This window comes from Trichechus manatus, unplaced genomic scaffold (genome assembly GCF_000243295.1).
Source record: "Trichechus manatus latirostris isolate Lorelei unplaced genomic scaffold, TriManLat1.0 scaffold00043, whole genome shotgun sequence".
NCBI classification, from domain to species: domain Eukaryota; kingdom Metazoa; phylum Chordata; class Mammalia; order Sirenia; family Trichechidae; genus Trichechus; species Trichechus manatus.
The window spans coordinates 17543273-17549536 of record NW_004443979.1 but is presented as its reverse complement, the minus strand read 5'-3'; positions in this window follow the sequence as shown (position 1 = coordinate 17549536).

The following is a 6264-nucleotide window of genomic DNA, read 5'->3' as shown; positions in this document are numbered from 1 at the left end:
TTTCTCGTGGAGTCTTTAGGGTTTTCTATGTATAGTATCATATCATCCGCAAACAGGGACAGTTTAACTTCTTCATTACCAATATGGATGCCCTTTATTTCTTTTTCTTGCCTTATTGCTCTAGCTAGAACTTCTAGCACAATTAGAGTGTATTTTAAGCCAATCTCTTTTGAGATATAAGGAGAGAAGTGAGCAGAGAGACAGGGGGACCTCATACCACCAAGCAAGAAAAGCCAGGGGCATGCGTCCTTTGGACCTGGGGTCCCTGCACTGAAAAGCTCCTAGACCAGGGAAAGATTGATGACAAAGACCTTCCCCCAGAGGTGACAGACAGAGAGAGCCTTCCCCTGGAGCTGACACCCTGAATTCAGACTTACTAGTCTCCTAAACTGTGAGAGAATAAATTTCTCTTTATTAAAGCCATCCGCTTGTGGTATTTCTGTTATAGTAGCACAAAATAACTAAGGCAATCCCCAAATGAAGCAGTAATACCCAAACTTTCCCTTAAAGTCTGTTTTCTAAGGAATTCAGACTAATGCATCTGTCTTTTATAAGCTTCACTCACTGCTTCTAATTCTGTCAGCTGGCTAGTTTTGGAATGGTCAAAATATTCCTGCATACACCTTCCTCCTTCAATTCTAGAAGGCGGCAACCATGCCTTCTCTTTTTTTGGCTAAATACCCTCACTTCCTTTAACAATTCCTCAAAATGCAGATTCTAGTTTCCTGACTTTAATGTGTTGTTTCTCGGTTTAATATGTCATTGTCCTATCTTAAGATGTGGCTTCTAGAACACACTCCAGAAGTGGTCAGTACAGGGCCAAGTTCATTGGCAGATTTTGTTGGCCTTTATTATGGAGATTATGTTGTTGTGGTTGTTTGCTGCTATGAGTCAGCCCCCATATCTTGAAGAGTCCATGCATGAGATTGGACTGTTGTGATCCATAGGGTTTTTATTGGCTGATTTTTTTCACAAGTAGATTGCCATGCCTTTCTTCTTAGTCCATCTTAGTCTGGAAGCTGTGCTGAAACCTATTCAGCATCATAGCAATACACAAGCCTCCACTGATAGACAGGTGTTGGCTCCCCTTAGGGTACATTGGCCAGAAATTGAACCCTGGCCTTCCACATGGAAGGCAAGAATTCTACCGTTGAACCATCACTGTCCCCCAATATGGACATTATACTACTCTTGCTATAACTGCCCTGACCTGGACCAGGTTTTGTGAGAGGAATGTTGACCATTTGGGTTATGATCTGACAGGTGAGGGAAGTTAGATTTGGCATAATTGAGATAGATCAGGTTTGGTCTTGTGTGTCAGCTTCTGAGGTCAGGACCATGTCCTCTGCTGGGCCTGGAGTACTTCCAGGGTGTCTGTATTCCTTAAAGATACACTTGGGTTGACTCCTATGCCAGGGGGTGGTGGGATGAGGTGTTCAGTTACTTACAAGGGCCTTTACTTTTCTTGATATTAGAGTCTTCATCTTCTGTCAGCTAGACAAGTCCTAGAGCCAGAAATTGGCCAGGGGATCCCTGAAAAACTTTTACATCGTGTTTAGGTTCTCTGCCTAGGGGTATCTAGGGGAGATATGCGGATTTGCTCTAATAATCATGTAAACTATACTAAGCTATAAAATATCTTGTTTTTCTAGATTTTTTTTTAAGGTCCTATTTTCCCTACTCCAACTTTTAGAGCTTTTACGGTTTATCAATAGACATTTACCAAATTCCCACTGGGAGCAAGTACAGCACCAGTTTTATGGGGAATAGAGATAAGGATAAGATATAGTGCCTGCCCTCCAGGAACTTGTAAAGACAAGGCATATCATAAAACATGAGGAGTATATGAATGCTGAATGAGTTAGAGAAGGAAAGGAAGCTATGGCTTAGCGTGGTCAGAGAGATTACATGTGAAATGGACCAGTTGCCATAGAGTCAATTAGAACTCATGGTGACCCCATGTGTGTCAGAGTAGAATTGTGCTTCCTAGGATTTTCAATGGCTGGTTTTTCAGGAGTAGATGGCCACGCCTTTCTTCCAAGGCACCTCTGCATGAACTCAAACCTCCACTTTTCTGTTAGCAGCTAAGCATGGTAACCATTTGCGCAGCTCAGGGACTTCTCAGTGAAGATGAGATACCCCAGTTGCTGTTGGACTTTTTCCTTTAGCAGAATATTACAGAGACCTTATCTTTTAGGTCTTGGTAGTTCCCTTATTCCTTAAGGCAAAGAACTTGTCATATTCTCTGATATTTATAGAATGCTATAAACACATATGGCCCAGTACGTTAGCCGTGCCAGAGAAATGACATTTTTTATCTTTAGCTTAAAAGACCAGTGAAGAATCCATACAAAAGTAAACAACAAAAAACATGTCTCTGCTCAGAATTAGTACTTTCAGTTTAATATCAGGTTCCTGTCCTCTGGAGATTGAGCACGGATTGTTGGCATGTTTGCTGCACTGTTTTTGGAAATATACAAGTGCTACAGTAAGGGTCAGACAAGGAAAGTCAACCACAGAAATCTGGGAAAGTATTTCATCATCTACCAGCCAGTTTGTGACAGTTCATTCTAAATGATTCACTGTAAACATACAGCACTATGGAAACCCTGGTGGCGTAGTGGTTAAGAGCTATGGCTGTTAACCAAATAGTCGGCAGTTGGAATCCATCAGGCACTCCTTGGAAACACTATGTTGCAGTTCTGCCCTGTCCTATAGGGTCGCTATGAATCAGAACTGACTCCATGGTAACTGGTTTGGTTTTTCTTTTTCTTTCTTTTTTTTTGGATACAGCACTATATTGGTTTCTTTCTGCTCCCAGAACGCTCCTTCTGGGAAGTCTCCTTTTCTGAATGCAGAGGTACGCAGAGAAAGCAAATTAGTTTTAATGTTTTAAGGCTAACTTTACCGTGATTCCTGACATCTTTGTACCCTCAGAAAGGATGAAAAGGAAGGCAAGAAGAGCTGTAAGAGCCCATTAAAGAAGTCATGATACCTTGTTAAATGCATCTCTAATCTCTCCTACTTTTGAGGACGGATGATGATGTCTTAAAACTGTGGTTTTTCATCTATGGGGTCTACAAAGTTCCTGAAATTATATGAAAAATATTGTGTGCATTCAAGCATTACAAGAAGACACTTCCCTTTTTCTTTACTCATCATCTTCCTTTGCCAAATCATTCTGCAGCAACTGTTACTCATGGAGAGTTGGGTATTTAAAACTTACAATTTCCATTTTGGGCACCCTCACTTTATTCTTCCTTCACGTACTTTCACTCTTACTCCTCCAATCCATTCTGCTCATGCAGTGACCTTAAAAAAATCTATATATATCTGGGTGGGGGGCGGAGTGCAAAACTAAAAATAAAACCCTCTTCAGTGACTCCCCTTGGCACTTAGAATAAAAACATGACATTTTTTTTTGTTTTAGTTTTGCTCTCTTACCCCCCTTCCTTCAGATATAGATACAGATTTTTTTAAGGTAACTACATAAGTGGAATGAATTGGAAGAGGAGTAAGTATATATACACACACACACATATATACACACATATGTATACACATATATGTATATACACATACACATTATATGTATATATACATATATATATATATACTACTGTGGCCCCTGGACCTAGCCAAGTGCCTGCCTGAAATATGTGGGCTTTCAATAACTATTTGTTGAATGAGTAAATCAGGGAATGAGTGAATGAAAGAAAATTACTGGTATTTAAATTAAGATGAGTAATTCCATTATTTAAAACAAATGTGCATGCTAGAAGACAATGCAGCCATTAAAAATGATTTAGATATATATTTATTGGTGTGGAAAGATGCCCTGTTATTGTTAGATGGCGTCGAGTTGATTTCGACTCATAGCAACCCTATGCACAACAGAATGAAACACTGCCCGGTCCTGCACCATCCTTACAATTGTTGCTATGCTTGAGCCCATTATTCCAGCCACTGTGTCAATCCATCTCGTTGAGGGTCTTCCTCTTTTTCGTTGACCCTCTACTTTACCAAGCAGGAAAGATGTGGTGAAAACATGCACAACAGAACCTCAGCCGATTCAACAACTTCTAAATGTATAATTCAGTGACATTGATTATGTTCTTCATGTTGTACAACCATTATCATTATCCTTTTCTGAATTATTCCACAACCATTAACATAAACGCAGTGCCTCCTCAGCAAAAACAACCCCTTTCCCCCTTCCTCCCATCCTTAGTGACCACTAATAATCTTTGGTTTCTATGTATTTGCTTATTTCATGTAAGTGAGATCATGCAGTATTTGTCCTCTTGCGACTGACTATTTTGCGCAGCATGTTTTCAAGGTTTATCCACATCGTGGCATGCATCAGGACTTCATTTCTCTTTATAGCTGAGTACTGTTCCACTGTATGCATATACCTCATTTTGTTATCCATTCATTTGTTGACGGATATTTCAGTTGTTTCCACCTTTTGCCTATTGTTCAAAATGCTGCAATGAACATTGGTGTACAGGTTTTCCCTGGTATATTTTTCATTGGAAAAAAGCAATTTACAAAATACTATGTATTGTTTTAAGATACTATATTAAAGAGAAAAATAACTATATATATATATATATCTATATCAAAATGTAAGCAACAGTTCTCTGGGTGGCAAGTTTTAGGTGGTTTCTATTTGTTTTATTTTTATTTATTTGCAGGTTTTTACACTTTTTTATTGTTTTGAAGTTATAAAATTTATTAATTCATTAATTAATCCATTAACTTATTCAACAACTCTTTATTATCTACCTTGTATATTTTTCTACAAATTAGAGTTATGTGCTGATTATAAAATTCAAATAGCATAAAATTAAAGGCACAAATCCTGATGTATACCTTCTCCTTTAAACATTCCTTTCTAGTTAACCATTTTAATAGATGGATCCTTCTAGATCTCTATTCATTTGGTAATATTTTAATCATTTTTTCTGTTTACCCACTTTCATAGATTTTTAAACATAATGTGGTCATGTTGTCATTAGGTGATGTTGAGTCAGTTCTGGCTCATAACGACCCTATGTACAGCAGAACGAAACTCTGCCCAGTCTTGCACCATCTTCATAATCGTTGTTATGTTTGAGCCCATTGTTGCAGCCAGCATGTCAATCCATCTCATCGAGGGTCTTCCTCTTTTTCATTGACCCTCCACCTTACCAAGCATGACGTCCTTCTCCAGGGACTGGTCCCTCCTGATAACATGTGCAGAGTAGTGAAATGAAGTTTCACCATCCTCGTTTCCAAGAAGCTCTCTGGCTATACTTCTTCAAAGACAGACTTGTTCATTCTGGCAGTCCTTGGTATATTAAATATTCTTTGCCAACACCATAATTCAAAAGAATCAATTCTTCTTTGGTCTTCCCTATTCACTGTCCAGCTTTCACATGCATAGGAGGCAACTGAAAATACCATGGTTTGGGTCAGGCACACACCTTAGTCCTCAAAGTAATATCTTTGCTTTTCAACACTTTAAAGAGGTCTTTTGCAGCAGATTTTATCCAGTAAAATATGTCATTTGATTTCTTGATTGATGCTTCCATGGTCGTTGATTTTGGATCCAAGTAAAATGAAATCCTTGACAACTTCAATCTTTTCTCTGTTTATCATGGTGTTGCTTATTGGTCCAGTTGTGAGGATTTTTTCTTTTTTTCTTTATGCTGAGGTGCAATCCATACTGAAGGCTGTAGTCTTTGATCTTCATCAGTAAGCACTTCAAGTCCTCTTCACTTTCAGCAAGCAAGGTTTGCAGGTAGTTAATGAGTTTTCCTTCAATATTGATGCCAGGTTTTTCTTCATATAGTCCAGCTTCTCGGGTTATTTGCTCATTGTACAGATTAAATAAGTATGGTGAAAGGATACAACCCTGATGCACACCTTTCCTGACTTCAAACCATGCAGTATCCCTTTTTTCTGTTCGAATGACTGCCTCTTGTTCTTGGTACAGGTTCCTTATGAGCACAGTTAAGTGTTCTGGAATTCCCATTCTTCACAATGTTATCCATAATTTGTTATGATCTACACAGTAAAATGCCTTTGCATAGTCAATAAAACACAGATAAACACCTTTCTGGTATTCTCTGCTTTCAGCAATGATATCCCTTGTTTCACGTCCTTTTCTGAATCTGGCTTGAACTTCTGACAGTTCCCTGTGGATGTACTGCTGCAGCCATTGTTGAATGATCTGCAGCAATATCTTATTTGTTTGTGATATTAATGATATTGTTCAAT